This window comes from Pleurodeles waltl, chromosome 12 (assembly GCF_031143425.1).
Source record: "Pleurodeles waltl isolate 20211129_DDA chromosome 12, aPleWal1.hap1.20221129, whole genome shotgun sequence".
NCBI classification, from domain to species: Eukaryota; Metazoa; Chordata; class Amphibia; order Caudata; family Salamandridae; genus Pleurodeles; species Pleurodeles waltl.
Genome location: NC_090451.1, coordinates 294,268,986 through 294,289,116, shown reverse-complemented (window position 1 = coordinate 294,289,116; position 20,131 = coordinate 294,268,986).

The following is a 20,131-nucleotide window of genomic DNA, read 5'->3' as shown; positions in this document are numbered from 1 at the left end:
GTTTGGTAGGTTGTGCGCTGAAAAGGCAAAAATAACAATGTTGCAATGCTGGGGGTCGAGTGGGGTGGCTAGGGGTGGGGGCAGGAGGGAAGGTGGTTCGGTTACTCTATATTTACCCCCTAGTCGACACCTCTCTGCCTTCCTCTCTTCTTCTTGCCCCTCCTTACCCCTCTCCTCCTAGTGCTGCTCAGTGCTGCTGTCTGCTGGCATGATGCCGCAGTTCTCCTTTCTTCTTCTTACAGTGTAGTAGCGGTAGCCGGAGCAGAGTTGGTATCGCTGCACACTTATTTTTCACTGTCCTTGGCTTGATTCCTGCTTGCTTGCCTTCCTATATGCCTTTGCCTGGCTTATATCCTGTTTCAGTGCGCTGGAGCTGCGGTGCACTGGAGCAGGAGGTCCCATCCTCTCCCGAGCTTTCCTGATGCCCCCAACTCCACTGGTGCCCCTTCTCCTACCCTCCTGCCCTCCAACCTTTGTATGGCAGTGGGGCTGTGGAGCTATGGGGCTATGGGGCCGTGGGTCTGTGCAGGGCAGGGCATGGCAAAACAATGGTGGGCGCATTCTGTCTGCAGCTCCTTGCTTCTTGATTCCCTTTAGGAGCAAGGCATATGGCGTGCTGCGTGCTGCGAACTGGTACCTGTTCTCCGGGTCACCGGCTGCACGCAGATGAGCCCGCCCAAAAGGTCCGAAAGGTCCGCCTCTGCACCTCTGCAACATAGCTCGTGCTCCGGTTCTCCAGGCTCTCCAAGCTGCGCTCGCCGGTACTGGTTCTCTGGTTCGGTGGCTGCACACAGATGAGCCAGGCTCCCGCCTAAACATCCACATGTCCGCAGGTCAGCAGCTCGGCCACTTCACCTCCGCAACACGCTACATGGCTCGTGCTCTGTCCGAGCTCTGTGATTCTCCACTTCCGGTTCCGGGTCTCTCTCCAGACTGTGCTTCAAGTAAGTTGAAGTCAAAAGAGTGCCAAGAGGATTACATATAGCTACCATACCGAACCACCAGGATGTGAGTGGGAAGCTCCTCCAGGAATGGGGGTAATATATTCTGGATACTTCAATGGGTCTGTTGTTACTTCTAATTAAACATGCTTTGACACAAATACAATCACAATTGAAAAATATAGAGGAGTAGTTAGAGGGCTTAACACTTTCTGAGGATGAGCAAAAACTCAAGACAAAAATCAATTACAAAACTGACAAATATGAGGAAATGCTCAAAGCACGCAAACAATTCAAGTTCCAGCGTGAAAGGCTGAATTATGAAGAAGGGTTTATTTTCACATTTGCAAGGAGATATAATTCATTGCGACAAAAGGAACAAATAGACACATTAACATTGGTTAAATATAGCAGTGAATCACTAACAACAGATACTGATGCAAGTGAAGGAGAAGGAAATGCCCAAGGATCAACAGGGGCAAGAAAGCTTACGCTGTTAAACAAAATGTGCTTCACACTCAAACAACAAAGCAAAGACAAGAGTGATACATTCTCAAGAGCCAGAGGAAGAGGCAGACAGTGAGGTGCAAGAAAAGATGCATAAGAAGGGGACAACGAGGCAAGGCCAGAGAGAGCCAAGGTGCAAATGAAAATGACCTCCAAGAGTTAAATGCAATCAATTTATTGGATTGAGTAATGACTGAAGTGGAATGTTCCTTACTGAAGAAATTATTAAACTTTTGTCCACTCAGTCATGTAGACATAGTTAAAACCAGAATAGATTTATACAAATTCATTAGTTAAATTAAATTGCCTAAAGTGTTTGCAGAGGCTAAAAATCAACAAAGAGATACACCAGGCACACCCAAATCATTGTACGAATCAATGGCTGGAGACAAGGAAGCTCTTGTGACACTCATTAATCTGACTGAAGAGATGGATGATGCAAACAACATGATAGAGGATTATGTGATCACTCCCTTGGGGGAAGGACTCATGGGAAAGAAACCCAGATTGGTATTTTACCCAAGATTACCATCAGGCAATAACGTGGACCAATATGCAGAATTGGTAGTGCATGATTTATTCAGTATGTGCTAGAAAAATTACAAGGACAATTTATTGGTAGAGGAATGAAGGTTGCTTAAAAACTTACAATTCGATTAAAAATCTTTGAAAAAACCTGTTGACAAGGAATCCAATATTGTGGTGTTTATTAAAAGAGATTGTGAGAAGGAAGCGGCTCGGCAGTACTCTGTCAGAGCTTGTTACACAAGGATAGAGTCCAGTCCCACAGATAACTTACGGGAGGTTTTACAGCAATGACCCATACAATGGGAAGTGCAATGGTTAATTGATCAGGATGAAGTTAAGTATATGACATTAGAACACCCAAGACTTCCCACGTTGTATTTGCTACCGAAAATGCACAAGGCTGCATCAAACCCATAGTTTCTGCAAAAGGCTCTTTGTTAGAATAAATGTCAAATTGTGAGGACTTCTTGGCCCCACTAATTCAAGATCTCAGCTCTTATTTATGGGATAAGGGCAATTTACTTCAGCATTTGGAGAGTATTCCTTGGCAAAGCTTAAACAAATTGATTACCATATGTGTGGTTGCCCTATACACGAACATTGAACATGAAATTGGAATTAAGGTATGTGAATATGTTTTGCAGCTACCTGACATCCAATACCATCAGCATAATAGGAAATTATCCAGATGTGTCTTCAGAACAATATATGTTTATTTAATAAACAATTGTATTAGCAAGTAAAGGGAGCCACCATGGATTTTTAATTTTCTCTAAATTTTGCAGATGTAACCATGGGTTACTTTGAACATAGAATAGCATGTTCTTCAGTCAATGATAAGTATGTACAAAAAGTAACTACCTTGCTGAGATTCATACATGATCTCCTTTCATTTTGGAATGGTACTGAAATGAAGTTTAAAGAGAATTTTGAAATCTTAAATAACAATATTACACATCTCAAATTTACACGTGATATCTACAGCTGAAGAGTGATATTTTGGACAATGAAATTTACATCAACAATAGTCAAGTCCATACCACTCTTCACAGAAAAAATACAGTCACTAATTAAGAATTACACAAAGAGAGCATTCATTCATCCAGTACCAAATGGAGCATCCCATATAGGGAGTTTCTTAGTATTAAAATAATTTGTTCAGAGTCCATGGACATAGAGAAGCATTTGCAGTTAACATCAAGGGGATTTGAAACAAGAAAATATCTCCTAGTTGTCTCAAGAAGGCAACTGAGAAAGTTCATGATACTGATTGAACAACAATTTTGCATAAAAAAATGGAATGATAGTTTGGAAACAGATCAAATAATTCAATTTATTACAACATACTGAAGGGCATCTGCACAGATTCGTAAAATATTGACAAAGCATTGGGCAGTATTGAAAATGGATTCAACAACTGGCAATTTGGTTGGTGACCAGCTGCAAGACACGTTTAGGAGGGTCCCCAGCTTAAGAAACAGACTGGTGAAGAGTCATTATAGCAACCAAAATCAAATTTGTTGATGAAAACTGGGCTTTGGAAGTTGTAAGGCCTGTAAAATTGGAATTAATAAACAGGAATACCAACTAACCAATGGCCAATATAAAAAGATCATCCATCATATCACATGCAGGAGCCACTTGACCATTTATAAAATTAAATGCCCCTGTGGCTTGAAATATGTCAGAAGTACTGTTTGGGAGACAAAAAATCTACATGGGAACACATCCATGCCACTGTTAATCATGACAGGGCTATGCAGTGGCGAAAGATATGGAATTGTGAGATAATAGTGAGAGGCAGACACTCAAGTATTATGCGATGTACTCAAACTAGAGGAAGGTGGTTCAGGTAAAAAATTCTCCTTCAGGGAGAGTTCAGATGTGTTATGGAGATACATTCTCTTGCCCCGTGGTTTGAACTTGCGTGAAGAATTGCATGTCCACTTGTAATTTGTAAATGATGGGGTTTTGATTTATTGGTGTATACTGATATCAGTGGCCATATCATAAACATTTAGGTGCTCTCAAAAGAGTGGTAGGATTATTGGATGTTGAGTAAGCACTGTTCACATGACTTCCTGCATGGTGATTAATATTGTTGCTCTGGGTTTGGTTGGGTACAGGACAAGAAGCACACTTGTGGATTTTTGTAGCTTCTGTAGTGAAGGTGTTAGCTAGTTTCTCATTTGTAATATTCTTTTTCAACTTGACTCCAGTTAGGAGCAGTAGATCATTCTCTGTCTGTTAAAACACAACTTTTCACTGGCCCGTGTGTAAAAAGGTTATAAGATCGATGCCAGTGTATTGATGTGGTTAGCAGGTATGTTATAAGTACTTTAAATGTCTAGGAAGACAGGCAGCATTCTTCTTATTCTCAATTTGATCTTAATCCTCATATCTTTATCTATTTTGCTTTTTTCTGGTTGTTGATATGTTCAGTTTTAGGATTATTAGTATGTACTTCGTATTATATATTTTTAATCATATTAGGACAATGCCTAGCATTTGATGTATGTATTTATAAGATGTGATGGAGTTCATTAGCGCTGGCTGGTAGAAGAGCAGGTCCTATGGGTAGGTGAGAAGAGTATAGGAATTTTCGCTATGGCAAAGGCCATTAGAGCCCACAATTTCCCTATTTCTATACATAATAGTTTACCTAATTTTCAAAGATTACATTTTGGATTATTATAAGCACTTGTATGCAATGCTGGTTCTGAAAACATGGCCCGTGGCAGTGCTGGTCAAGTATTTCCCATCATGATTTTTTTTTAAATAGTTGAAGAGTAACAATTTACATGGGTGGGATTAATTTATAAAGAATCCAGGGCATTTATGAGAACCGACCCTGTAGTGGATGTAGAACACACAGGTCAATGAGCATTGGAGCCTCATTCTTATTTGGTATTCAGAACAGTAGGGATTACAAGGGTGTTTTAGACTACACTTACCATCATGCACTGCATGGGCATGTTTGTTGTCAGTGGCGTTTAAAAATGGGGTGGGTGAAATTGTTAACACTGAATTCGGGAATCGCTTTAATTATGCTACCACACCTAACTTTTCCTTGTACAAGAGTGGAGTCAACTTGTAGCTCTTCTCCAACCCAAGTAGACATTGTTGGCAGGAGGGTAAATGCAGGATAAAAAGAATTGGAGTAATATCAAATACAGCTGACTTTAAAACATAAAGGGGAATATTTAAGAGACCCTAGTGCTACCTTAGCACCATTATAGCATCATTTTTTTAATGCTAAGGCGGCGCTAAAGAGGAATTTTTACAATGTGGTGCAATGCATGCATTGCGTCACTTTGTGAACACTTGCGCCACAGTATGCCTGCGCCAGGCATAATGTATGCAAGGGACATTCCCCCATAATGAGGGCCGAGAAACTGGAACAAGGAAATCTAAGAGATTTCCTTATGCCATTTTTTTCAGCACTTTTAACACCTGCTCAGAGCAGCCATACCATTATCTATAATGGGCCCCTATGTACTCTGCATGAGTAGTTCCAACATTTTTCCTAGTACATCAATAGCATCACAAAACATGACACTGTTGCCCCCTACCCTGTGCAACTGTGTGCAGTATTTTAAATACAGCAAACATATGGTGGCATTAGGTAGGCGCTAAGGGGTAGAAGGAAAGTGGCTCTTTTCTTAAATCTGCCCCAAAGAATCTTAGGGGGTCATTACAACATTGGCGGTAAAAGCCGCTTACCGCCGTGCAGAAGACCGCCAATACACCGCAGCGGGCGCGGAATTCCGTCACAGCTATTATGACCCACATCTCGGAATCCGCCGAAATTCAGACACCCACACAAGTCTGCCACACCAAAGGTCAGTGTTAAACTGGCGAAAACGAAACCTCCACCGTCACGCCAACAGAAACACGCCCATGCTATTACGACCCATGAATCCCCATGGCGGTCTTTCGACCGCGGTATTCCATTGGCGGTACACACCGCCGCGCTCAAAATACACACACATCTCCAAAACACTGCCACATTGGACAATTCAAAATACACACACCTGACACACATACAAACACCACTCCCACACACCCAACACAATATAAAACACACACCCACATCACCCAAAAACCCCTACGACCAGAAATTTTGAGGAAGCCGAGAGACAGAGAGCACAGCAATTGAGAACCCCACCACACAGAGGCACACAACACCATCACCCATACAACCTTCCACGCACAAAACACCACACACCACTACACATCACCACACACATCAACACTTACACCACCCCACACATCACCCACACCACCCCATGTCACGCCAAAGACACCCCAGGTTTTCCGAGGAGGAGCTCAGGGTCATGGTGGAGGAAATCCTATGGGTAGAGCCACAGCTATTTGGCTCACAGGTGCAGCACACCTCCATAGCCAGGAAGATGGAGCTATGGCGCAGAATCGTGGACAGGGTCAACGCTGTGGGACAGCATCCAAGAAATCAGGAGGACATCAGGAAGAGGTGGAACGACCTACGGGGGAAGGTGCGTTCAGTGGTCTCCAGGCACAACATCGCGGTACAGCGGACTGGCGGCGGACCCCCACCTCCTCCCACACAACTAACAACATGGGAGGAGCAGGTCTTGACCATCATGCATCCTGAGTGCCTCGGAGGAGTCGGTGGAGGAATGGACACTGGTAAGTCAAATCTTAACTATCATATCCCCCACCCTACCTGCATGCTATCACACACCCCCACCCTCACCCCCTCCCCTATCACTACAACTCCTCACTAATGTACTAATAACACCAACTACACATCCCATCACCAAGCCCTGCATGACACAACTAAGCATGGACACCCATCACTAAAGTATGCTCACTGTACATACCCATAACAACCCCCTAACCACCATCACACAAACCCACACACAGGAATGCTTGCACTGGGGTACACGCACACCCACCCATTGCACACCATTACACACACACATGCAATAATCATGCTCTTATACCCCTGCAGGACCACTACCCAACATCACCACACAGGAGGGTCGAGACATCTCCACTCCACCCACAGAAGAGGCCCACAGTGACCTTCCACTCTCTGGTAACACCAGCACAGCACCCACCCAGCGGGCCCATACCTCCGTACCCAGGACACGTCAATCAGCGGTGTGTCCACCACTACAGGGAACCCAGGATAACCCACCACCCCAACAACAACAGGGACCTGGGGGCAGTGGTAGTGGGCACACGATCCAGGGGACAGAGGCACAGGAACACAGGGGAACTGGGAGGGCTGCTGTGCGACAGGGGGCGGACAGGCCAAGGGAACCCACCCTCCACGAGGCCCTCACCTCCATCATGGGAGCATACCACCACTCCCAGGAGACGATGGCGACGGTCCTGGCCAAGTTTCAGGAGACCCAGAGCCTGCAGGACGAACAGTATTTGGGCTTCAGGGAGGAGCTCAGAACCATCAGCTCCGCCCAGGGCACCATCGTAGGGGTGCTGAAGGACATAGAAAAGACCATGAGGGACACCGTGGCACTCCAAGGGGCCCCTGACACTAGCCTGGACGATGAACTGCCCACCACCTCCGCTGGCGCTAGTGGACAGGATGCCCCGCCACAGGACCACCACACCAGCACCCCACCCCCTGCGGATGGAGAACCACCCCACAAGCGGTCCCTGAGATCCAGGAACAGGACAGAGCAAGATGGCAAGACCCCTGCCAGGAAATGAGACCACCCTGATTGTCATCCCACTGTCCCACTTTGTTACCCTGTCCATACTGAAACTGCCCCAGCTCCACTTCCTATGCCCATATGGGCAGTGCACCTGTGTGACCAATAGACTGGACTCTGCCATGGACAATTCCTCCACCATACCCCATCACCATTTTACAACCCCCTCCATTTTTGAGCACTTAAATAAACACCTTTGAAGCACAAAACAATCTGGAGTCAGTCTGTGATTTGGTAAATTTGTATTATCAATGACAGTGTCAAAATGCGTTCTCAATTGTAAAGCCAACATACCTATGTCACACATCACAAGTCCATGAAGGATGCAAGCAGATGACACACGTGGGTAACCACACCTGTGAAACCGTAATGGAAAGGTACAACTCAGTTACCAAATACTGCTACTAAATGACAGACAGGATAGAGGTAGAAGTGTGAAAGTGAATGTGATAGTAAAATAAAATGTTCTCACTTGTGTGTCACTGGAAATATTGCTGTATGACTGACTCTCTGTTGTCTATGTCTTCTTCGTCAGCTTCCTCCTCATCACTGTCCACAGGCTCCACAGGCTCCACAGCTGCCACAACACCGCCATCTGGACCATCCTCCTGCAGAAAAGGCACCTGGAGTCGCAAAGCAAGATTGTGAAGCATTGAGCAGGCGATGATGATCTGGCACACCTTCCTTGGTGAGTAGAATAGGGAACCACCTGTCATATGGAGGCACCTGAACCTGGCCTTCAGGAGGCCGAAGGTACGTTCGATCACCCTCCTAGTCCGCCCATGGGCCTCATTGTAGCGTTCCTCTGCCCTGGTCCTGGGATTCCTCACTGGGGTCAATAGCCAGGACAGGTTAGGATAACCAGAATCCCCTAATAGCCACACACGGTGCCTCTGGAGTTGACCCATCACATACGGGATACTGCTATTCCGCAGGATGTAGGCGTCATGCACAGAGCCAGGGAACGTAGCATTTACCTGGGAGATGTACTGGTCTGCCAAACATACCATCTGTACATTCATAGAATGATAACTCTTCCGGTTCCTGTACACCTGTTCACTCCTGTGGGGGGGACCAGAGCTACATGGATCCCATCAATAGCACCTATGACGTTGGAGATATGTCCAAGGGCATAGAAGTCACCTTTGACTGTAGCCAAATCCTCCACCTGAGGGAAAATGATGTAGCTCCTTACGTGTTTCAGCAGGGCAGACCACACTCTGGACAACACGTTGGAAAACATAGGCTGGGACATCCCTGATGCCATGGCCACTGTTGTCTGAAAAGACCCACTTGCAAGGAAATGGAGCACTGACAGCACCTGCACGTCAGGGGGGATTCCAGTGGGATGGCGGATTGGTGACATCAGGTCTGGCTCCAACTGGGTACATAGTTCCTGGATAGTGGCACGGTCAAACCTGTAGGTGATGATCAAATGTCGCTCCTCCAATGTCAACAGGTCCACCAGCTCTCGGTACACCGGAGGATTCCGCCATCTTCTCAAATGTCCCAGCTGACGGTGCCTAGGAAGGACAACAGCGACCACAGAGTCAACAAATTCCCAGGTATGTACCCACAGATACACAGAACACTACACAAAACTGTTCCTGTATGTGTGTTGAGTGTAGGCCTAGGTATGTGTGACGCAGTAGTAAATGAAGCCATGTGGGCCCCTGAAATGCCGGCTGCCTGACCTCTAAACTGGGACAATGGGATGTGAGGTATCTGCGCTTTCGTAGTACACCGTCGCGGTAGGCGGCCGTAGAACGCGGCGCAATGCTGCATTGGTTAACATTGGTCCCAGGAGCCAATGATGAAGTGCGCCGGCGGTGATGACACGCACCGCCACGGACGTGACCGCCATTTTCTATCTGTTCAATCACTCGATACCTGATCTTTGACAGGAGAGGACCTACACTGCAAGTGCTGCTGTGACCTCGGTCTGGAAGAGACAATGGCTGCTGCGTCTGGGGAAAGGGCCCCTGCCTTCACTGCTCAGGAGTTGGAAAAGCTAGTCGACGGGGTCCTCCCCCAGTACACGCTACTCTACGGTCCTCCAGACCAACAGGTAAGTACACAGGGAGCACATTGTATGGGCTATGCCTGGGTGGAGAGGGCTGGATGTGAGTTGGAAGGGGGCAGAGTTCAGGGAACATCAAGGACTGTGATTGCATGTGCCACATGGCAAGGTTAGGGATGGGGGCCACTCACATCGACGGTGCAGTTGTTAATGACTTCTCTTCTTCCCCTGTGCATGTCATGTAGATCAGCGCCCACCAGAAGAAGGATATTTGGCCTGTCATCGTCAAGGAAGTCCGGACCCTGGGGGTCCTCCAGAGACGGGGCACCCACTGCCGTAAAAGATGGGAGGACATTCGCCGCTGGAGCAAGAAGACGGCGGAGGCTCAGCTGGGGATGGCCTCCCAATGTGGGAGGGGTGCCCGTCGCACCATGACCCCCCTGATGTTCCGGATCCTGGTGGTGGCCTACCCGGAGTTGGATGGGCGCTTGAGGGCATCACAGCAGACACAAAGGGGTGAGTACACTCTCATTCTGGGGACTTTGCGCGCAGTGGAGGGGTTTGGGTGGGGGAGGAGGGCTGTGGGTTTCCCTAGGCCAGAGCGAGTTACGTAGGCTAGGCCCCTCCATAATGCAGGCCATGTGTCACTCCACCCCACCTCAGTAGAGTGCCAAGTATAGGTATACATGCCCCTGTGGCATCTATGTGTGCAGATGTCCACCATAGCCATGTAGGCCAGATCCCAGGAATTGCATCTGTAGTGGCCAAGAGCACGGCGTAGCGCAGGGGGCTGCTGTGTCTGTATTGTCCGCCAACGGTAGCGGTAAGCCATGCACTCAACCTGTCTTTCTTCTGTAGTCGTCCCCCCCTTTTTCTGCTCTCCCTGTTCTTTTGTGCATCAGCATCATCAGGCGGAGGTACAGTGGCACCGGAGCACGAGGGAGCTGCATCCCACATGGCCATGGAGGGCCACACCACAGACTCTGAATACACCAGTGGGACGGAGGGCGAGGGGAGCTTCACGTCGGTCACAGGATCACCAAACAGCGACACGGATTCGTCCGCCGATGGGAGCTCCCTTGTGGTGGCGGCACCATCTGCGCCCCCCACTTCTACAGGTACAGCCGCCACCTCCCCTACCAGCACCGCCCTCCCAGCAGCCCCTCAGCATTCGCCCCTTGCCCACTCACCCAGGAGGGTGGGCATCACCTTCGCCCCAGGCACCTCAGGCCCTGCCCCAGTCACCCCTGCTGCCCTCGATGAGGAGGCCATTGACCTCCTCAGGTCACTCACTGTTGGGCAGTCTACCATTGTGAATGCCATCCAGGGTGTAGAAAGGGTGTTGCAACACGGTAATGCATTCCTGGAGGGCATTCATTCTGGTCAGGCTGCCCTTCATCGAACCCTGCAATCTCTGGCCTCAGCACTGATGGCAGCCATTGTCCCTGTGTCTAGCCTCCCCCCTCCAACTTCCTCCACCCAGACCCAATCCCCTGTACCCCAGCCTATCCCAAGCACACCATCAGACAAGCATGCATACACCTCAACACACACAAGTAGCTCAGGCAAACATAAGCACCACACAACCCACAGGCACTCACACAAGCATCACCCACATACAGTACAGACACAGCAACATCCACTGCCTCCACTGTGTCCCCCTCCTCGTCGTCTCCCTCCTCCCTCCCAGTCTCGTCTACACTCTCACTTGCATGCACTACATCTACAAGCACTAGGACTCGCACCAGAACACCCAGAACCACACCCCGCTCACCTGCACTCACCACCCCCACTACCATTTACACGTCCCCTGTGTCCACTCCCAGTGTGTCTGTGACGCCCCCTCCCAAAGTACACAAACGCGGCCACTCACACACCCAACATCCATCCACCTCACGACAGCCTCCAGTACCTGCACCTGCACCCAAATCACCTAAAGTTACACCTCCTACAACCACCTCCTCTTCCTCCACTCCCAGACCCCCTCCAGCTACCCATCCCAGTCTTCGTCAGCAACTCTTCCTCAGCAACGTTGACCTCTTAGCCCCTACCCCCACCCCTCCAATTGATAGGTCCCGTATTAGCACCTCAGCCAAAAAAAGTCCAGTACCAGTGGTGCGTGTCAAAGGTGTGTGGAGTGCACCGGCCACCAGGGCAGCCAGTGTGACACGGAGCCAAAGCACTGCCAGTCCACCCCCTGTAAAGCACCTCAAGTTGGAAAGTGGCCGACAGGACAGGGTGAAAACTCCTGGCGGAGAACCTACTCACAAGGGTCCCACGGGGAGTGCTGAGTCAGCTGTGACTCCTCCAAAGGTGGTGAAGGGCCAGAGGAAGTCTGCACAGTCTGAGAAGAGCAGCACAGCGGAGAAGGGCGCCATCCTCCCCGGCGGCCGGGACGCCACCGCCAGCACTGTCGTCACTGGTCCTGAGACCACCGCCGGAGTCATTGCCCAGCAGGGCAGCAGTATCGTCACTGGTCAGGAGACCACCGCCGGAGTCAGTGCCCAGGAGGGCAGCAGTATCGTCACTGGTCAGGAGACCACCGCTGGAGTCAGTGCCCAGGAGGGCAGCACTATCGTCACTGGTCAGGAGACCACCGCCGGAGTCAGTGCCCAGGAGGGCAGCAGTATCGTCACTGGTCAGGAAACCACCGCCGGAGTCAGTGCCCAGGAGGGCAGCACTATCGTCACTGGTCAGGAAACCACCGCCGGAGTCAGTGCCCAGGAGGGCAGCAGTATCATCACTGGTCAGGAGACCCCCGCCGGAGTCAGTGCCCAGGAGGGCCCTGGCAGCCACAGCCCCGCTGGGCAATGAGGGACCATCATGCCACACACCAATGCACAGGTCAGAGACCGCCATGGCAAAGCACTGCTGAACAGGGAAAAGACCGCCATGGTGAAGACCGCTGAACAGGGCAAAGCACCGCTGAACAGGTCAGAGACCGCCATGGCAAAGCACCGCTGAACAGGGAAAAGACCGCCATGGTGAAGACCGCTGAACAGGGCAAAGCACCGCTGAACAGGGCAAATCACCGCTGAACAGGTCAGAGACCGCCATGGCAAAGCACCGCTGAACAGGGCAAAGCACCGTTGAACAGGGCAAAGCACTGCTGAACAGGGAAAAAACCGCCACATCAAGCATCGTTATCCCATGTGCAGCTGGGACAGTGACGGAACAGGAACCGTCACGGGGAGTCTGATGCAGTCTGGGCACCATTCCCCCTCCAGAACCAGTGGAGACATGCATCCACTCCATCTGTCCTTAACAGGATGAAGCACTCTGGGCACCAGTCCCCCTCCAGAACCAGTGGAGACTGTTATCCACTTGAGACACTGTGGCTTTGCACTCCCCAGGATGGTACAGTGGGCAAACCACCCACTGTAGAGACTTGTGAGACAGTGGCTTTGCACTCCTCAGGATACAGCAGTGGGCAAACCACCCACTGTAGAGATTTGTGAGACTGTGGCTTTGCACTCCCCAGGATACAGCAGTGGCAAACCACCCACTGTAGAGACTTGTGAGACTGTGGCTTTGCACTCCCCAGGATACAGCAGTGGGCAAACCACCCACTGTAGAGACTTGTGAGACTGTGGCTTTGCACTCCCCAGGATGGTACAGTGGGCAAACCACCCACTGTAGAGACTTGTGAGATTGTGGCTTTGCACTCCCCAGGATACAGCAGTGGGCAAACCACCCACTGTAGAGACTTGTGAGACTGTGGCTTTGCACTCCCCAGGATACAGCAGTGGGCAAACCACCCACTGTAGAGACTTGTGAGACTGTGGCTTTGCACTCCACAGGATACATCAATGGGCATGGAGCCCCGTCGTGGATCTGGCGTGGTGCACTCATCCGGCTAAGGTGCCCCCCCTTCTCTTCCCCCTGAGGTGCCTGTTGTATTTCTATCTGATGCCCCTGCAGTGTTCTCTCCGTTTGTGGAGAGGTATCTAGTGTGGGCCTCACCCATGCATTTTGGGCCCAGTGGTGCACAGACATTGATATGTGCATACCTGCACTACTTCTCATAATGTATAATATTTTGATTGTGTATATATATATCTGTATATATTTGGTAACTGTATTTTGATACATTACAATGTTTGAACTGATTTCCTTTTGTCTTTGCATTCTTCCGGGGGGGTTGTGGGTTGTTAATGTGATGTTTGGAAATGCATTGGTGTGTGTGTTGTAATGTGCGAGGGTGGGGGTGGGGGTTTTGCATGTGTGTCCCCCTGACTTTTGCCTCCCCCCTCCCCTATGTCGTAGGTGCGGTACTCACTGTTGTCTTCGGCGCCGCCGTTGCTGGTGTTCGTAGACAAGAAGGAAGACAAGGGCAGAGAGTATTTGTAGTTCGGGCTCCATGGTGTCCTCCTTCCTCGTGGAGTGTGTTCAGGTGAGCGTTTTCCCATTGCAATAGCTGTTTCCGCCGTGTTTTTATCCACGGTGAATCCGCCCCTGAAAAGGTGGCAGATTGGCGGGTTGTAATACTGTGGGTGGTACTTTGTCTTCTGCCTGTCTGTTGGCGGTGACCGCCGCGCTGCTTGTCTGTACCGCCGTGGCGGTCGGAGTGTTAAAGTGGCTGTCTTTGTTGGCGGTTTCTGCCACGGTCATAATTCCCTTTTTGTTTCCACCGGCCTGTTTGCGGTATTACCGCAGCTTTAACACCGTCCGCGAGGGTTGTAATGACCACCTTAGTGAATTGAGCTGAACCTGCAAACATGGTTAATGGGTACTGAAGTATTATCATAAACAGCAGTCATCATTTAGTAACAAGGTTGTTACAGACTACAAGTACCATCATGCACTGTAAGGGTATGTTTGTTGTTTACAGCACCTTCATATTATCAAGGGGGTTATTACAACTTTGGAGGAGGTGTTAATCCGTCCCAAAAGTGACAGTAAAGTGACGGATATACCACCAGCCGTATTACGAGTTCCATAGGATATAATGGACTCGTAATACGGCTGGTGGTATATCCGTCACTTTACCGTCACTTTTGGGACGGATTAACACCTCCTCCAAAGTTGTGATAACCTCCCAAGTGTTATATTGTGAAGATCACATTAGGCAATCTGTCAGTAACAACTATTTGGAGTAATGAATAACAGATTTGTAGCATGTAAGGCATTTAACAAATTTGTATTTTGTCATCAGTTCATTGATTTTGGGTATACAAACACAAATGATGGACTATGTACTGTTAGCCTGTGATCAAGGTTTTTGGGCGTTTGTGCCAACTTGTTTTTGGAATAAATACGCAACCAACAGAAGGTGTTGAGTGCAGTCATTGTTTTCCTGGACATTGGGATTGGGAGAAATTGTATCTATCTATCTATCTATCTATCTATCTATCTATCTATCTATCTATATCTATATATATGTATATATATATATATATAGTTATATGTATATATAGATATATCTATATGTATCTATATATATATATATATATATATATATCTATGTATAGATATATGTATATATATATATATATACACACACACACACACACATACAAGCACAGTTTCCTCGTCAATATTTTTATTTCAAATGTTGCAGTGAGAGAAAGATGGCATAGAATATGTCATCAATTATATAATATGTAGATTAATTAGCTGTTCATGGCGAAGCTGCGAGTTATAGTCACCTTAGGGAGTTTAAGTTACTGATGAATTTCTATGGCTTTGTATGAGTACATTTAGAACCTAACTATAAAGCCCCTGTAGCCTTTGTTTTTTTAGTGAATTTCTATGTTTTTTTAACATATAGTAATTTTCATTGCTATACGTGAATCCAACCGCCGCTGGGCACACCCACAGGGCCTGTGAGTGGGTGCGTGAGTGTTAGAGTGGGTCATAGAGTGGGTGCATAAGTGTCTGAGTGGGTATGTGAGTAGAGAATTGATTGAAAGAGAGAGGGAGAGAGAGTGAAAGAAAGTGAGAGGGAGAGAGATAGAGTTTTTTAGTCTTTGACGTCCCCTTCAACTGAGAAGGTAAGTGGGCATCCAAAAGGGGGGAAGGTGTCTGTGTGTTTAGGTGAGTGCATGCATTTTTTGCGTAGGGGTAGCGAATGTGTGCATGTCTGTGAGTGTGTGTGTGTGTACATGTGCGTGTATGGATTGTCTGTGTGGGTGAATGCACATGTATGGGGGTCTGTGTGGATGAATGCGATTGAGTGGGGATGTCTGAGTGCTGCATGTGCGTGTATGTCAATGCATGCGAGCGTGAAGGGATGGGGGTTTGAGTGTGTGGATGCATGGGGGGATGTGTGGATGTGTGGGGACATGTGTGTATGTGTGTGCCAGCATCAGGAATGAAGATTCCTGTCTCCGGGTGCACGGCCACCAGAGTTTTCGTGGTGGGGTGACAACCACAGAAAGCCTGGCAGTGTGCAACCTCGTAATCCGAACGGCAGGCTGAGGCGTACCACTGGGTTGGGAGTGCTCACCGCCGGTCATGGCGGTGCGACTGCACCGGCAGGCTAGGCAGTGTTGCGGAGGCTTGGCTTCTGCCAAGCCTCACAACTCTTAATGTGGTGGTCCTTCCCACCAGCTCCACGGTGGAAGGACCTCCACAGCAAGGCTGGCGGTCTCATGACCACCAGCCTCGTACTGAGGGCCACATATTAATGGGTGTTAAGAATTACTTTTCTCTCAATCCTGATGGTATAACGTCTCCTCTCATAAAATGGGATGCTTTTAAAACATATTTACGTGGAGTGATAATTTCTATAATGCCTCATTAAAATAAGACATTTAATACCAAACTATTAGACTTAGAGGAACAAATTGCTAAATTTGAAAGACTATTTATTTTTTCTAACAATATTGCTTTTTAAAATCACTCTGCAAAAACTTAGAAATTAATATAATTCATTATTAAATATAAGAGCTGGAATATTCTAATCATAAAGGAAAATTAACCTTTAACACTAATATATTGGGGAAATGTTTAGTTAACTATCTTTGCATAAAAAAAAGATAGAAACCAAATTCATGCTATTCATAGGGATAATGGTACATTCGCTATATCGACCCCTAAGATTTTTGCTGAATTCCTAAAATGTTATTCTTCCTTATAGAACAAACCAAATCTCCTTGAAGCTCAAATTATAGATGCTTTTTAAAATTCCGCTAACGTCCTTCAAATTTCCCAATCTGATAATTCCAAATTAGATAACCCTATTTCTAAAGAAGAAATATTAGAACCTATCCAATCACTCAAACCTCAAAAGTCCCATAGACCAGATGGTATCTCTGCGCAATTTTATAAAATGTTTGCTAATATTCCTAGCCCCGTTTGCATCGCTTATTTACTCATTTCAGTCATTCAGCCCTTATTCAAGGTTCCTTTATGGAAGCTTTAAATACAGTATTACATAAGGCAGATAAAGCTCAGACTAGGATTTCCAGTTATCTCCCTATCTCTCTTATAACTAAGATTGTAACATTTTTGCAACCATTTTGCCCACTAGAATAACTCACATTTTGTCATCACTTATTCACATAGATCAAACTGGCTTTATGAGAAAAAGATTCTCTGTCAATAACAAGCGACTCCTTATTCTTGTAATTGACAATATATCCTCCGTTACCTCACCCACTTGCCTTCTCACAGTAGGCACTTAGTCAGGCTTTGATAAAATTAATTGGCAATTTTTTTTCCAAATGTTTTTTTCATTTAATTTTGAAAATAATTATATGAAAAATGGTTTCAACGTTAAATGGTTCCCCTTCGATGTGACTGTTTATTAATTGTCCATTTTCGAACTCTTTTTGTCTTCATCGAGGAGCCCGACAAGGGTGTCCATTGTCACCTCTTCTTTTTTTGTTAGCAATTGGACGTTTTTTCTGTATTTGAAACTCCAATTATATCACAGGAATAGATGTAGCTAACATTACACTTTAAATGTCAACTTCTGCAGATGATGTTCTGCTATACCTTAGCAATCCTGCTATCTCTATGCCTGCAGTTTTAAATATTATAAGCAAATATAAACAGGATTCTTTCCCCTAAATGTACACTGCACACCTACAGTTGGAGACAATACTGTCATTATTTGGTAGAAAGGGAAATTGAAATATTTAGGAATACAATTCTCTCACTCCCTAAACATTCCCTTACATTAATTTGTGATATCTTAATTACTAAAGTCACAGAAAAAAATCGCCATTAGTCTCCATTACATTTATCATGGTGAGGAAAACTTGAAGCTGTCAAAATGGTACTTGCTCCAATTATTTCTTACACTTACACTTACTTCTGCCCTTCTATAAAAAAAAATAGATAGACATATTTCCAAATTTTGTTGGAATTAGAAACCACCATGTTTGTTATACTGAGCTTGAAATTTGCAACCTTGATTTGGTATGCCAGATTTTTCCAAATATCATAAAGCATACATTTTAAAACAGGGTTCTCTTTGGTTCACTTGCATTGATAACAAGGCATTCCCCTATATGACTTTTGATAGAAAATAAATTGGGGTCGCCATTCCCTCTTCCGTCATTATTATTTGTGGCTAACTCAAATAAACATCTTAAGTCATCTTCCATTATAGCCTCTAGTAAATTAATTATTACTGATTTTGATGCTTCATTTTCCTCATATATTTCGGCTCAACCAAACTATCCCTTTGGTACAATCCTAAAATAAAGTTTATTCGTACTATCTAATTTGGCAACTGGGGATCAATGCTGGTATTTTCTCTATCCATGATATCGACAATAAGGTAGTTTTCTTATCATTCTCAGAATTACAAACTTAATTTATGTTACCTGATACTGAAGCACCTAAGTATGACATTCTTTTTAATGTTTTTCTTAATTCTATTTCAAATATGTTACCTCGGGCTACTACCCCTGATTCGTAACTCTGTTTCAAGTCTTTTTCTGCCTCCTCACATACCGTCTCCAAACTCTATAAACAACTAAACTGTACCAGTATCACCAACTTGAATTTTATAACCACATATTGTAATATTGAACTTTCTACCAATTATTCCTTAAATGATTGGAGACAAATATTGATAACTAATATTTCTGGAGGGTTTCCTGCATCATTATCACAAACCAATGCTTTTATTTTCCTTACTTATTTCTGGACTCAATATAAGTTATATAAGGCAATTATCCTTGATTTACCTCTGTGTTGACATTGTAAACAAAATGATGGATCTCTAAAGTATGGTATATTTGAATGTGTAGCAATATTACAGTTTTGGAAAATGTTTGGGATACATTTGCTAAAATAATTCCTATCGCAGATGTTCTTGCATATAGCTTGCTTATTTGTTAATATCATGATTTATCTTCTAATTTATAAGATCCCCATTCTAAACTGACCTCCTCATTTCTATAACCATCAAATCCATCACAACTAATTGGAAATCAGGTGATGCAGTATCAATCCAGGCTTGGTGGTCTTATGTCACCTTTGTTATATCTGGTGCTCAACTATCCTTTATGAGAACATATAAAAATACCTCTTCATTTTGACAGTTCTGGAGACCCATTGATTATATAGCCACATATATGTAACTTATTTAGTAATTATATCTATCTTATAGTTGTGGTTGAAAACCTAATACACTGGGAAGGTGCCATTGTTTGTTCGTTACTAATTATTTTTTCCATTACATTCAAGACAATTACTTATTTTAGGCATATATATATATATATATATATATATATATATATATATATATATATTCAAAGAGGGAATCCTGTGTTTCTTCCAGCGCTCGCCTATCGAGGTTGGTGCTCAGTCAATGGGCACAGGACCCATTTTAAATCCACGCCAAAAACAATTCAAAATCTGGCACTCCTTGCAAAACAATGGCCTTCATTTATTTCAAAAATCCATAAAACAGAACATAGGGCAACGCGTTTCAACCTTCACGGTCTTCTTCCTTGGCCCTTCTTACAGAGTTATACAACAGAGATATATATATTTATATAATGCAATAAGAGTTTTGTTTTAACGTTATGTATCTGTGTATTTTACACACCAATACTGAAAAGTTTTTTGTATTGTCTTTTCACTTGAAAAAAACACTAAAATATATTGAGCACTGGAACCATCTCATCAATGAGCAAATTACCTGTACGAATGAAGAGCTGCATTGTTTTATCTGACCACATCTACATAGTTGATTGGTTGCTTTTGCAATTGTTTCGTGTGAAGGCACTCAGAAGAGAAGGAGAGAGACTAGACACCGAAGGTATAACATCCAATACAATCTTTCAATATTTCTGTCACATAACTAATCTGCTGCATAACCAAAGCTCTTCCATCTGGAACCTTCATCTTTTGCCTCGGTCTACTGGGGTAGGCATGGGAATATTGTGAAACTTTTGAAAACCCAGCTTTTCTCAGAAGGTGTTAGGCTTGAATGAGTTTACCAGTTCTGCTTA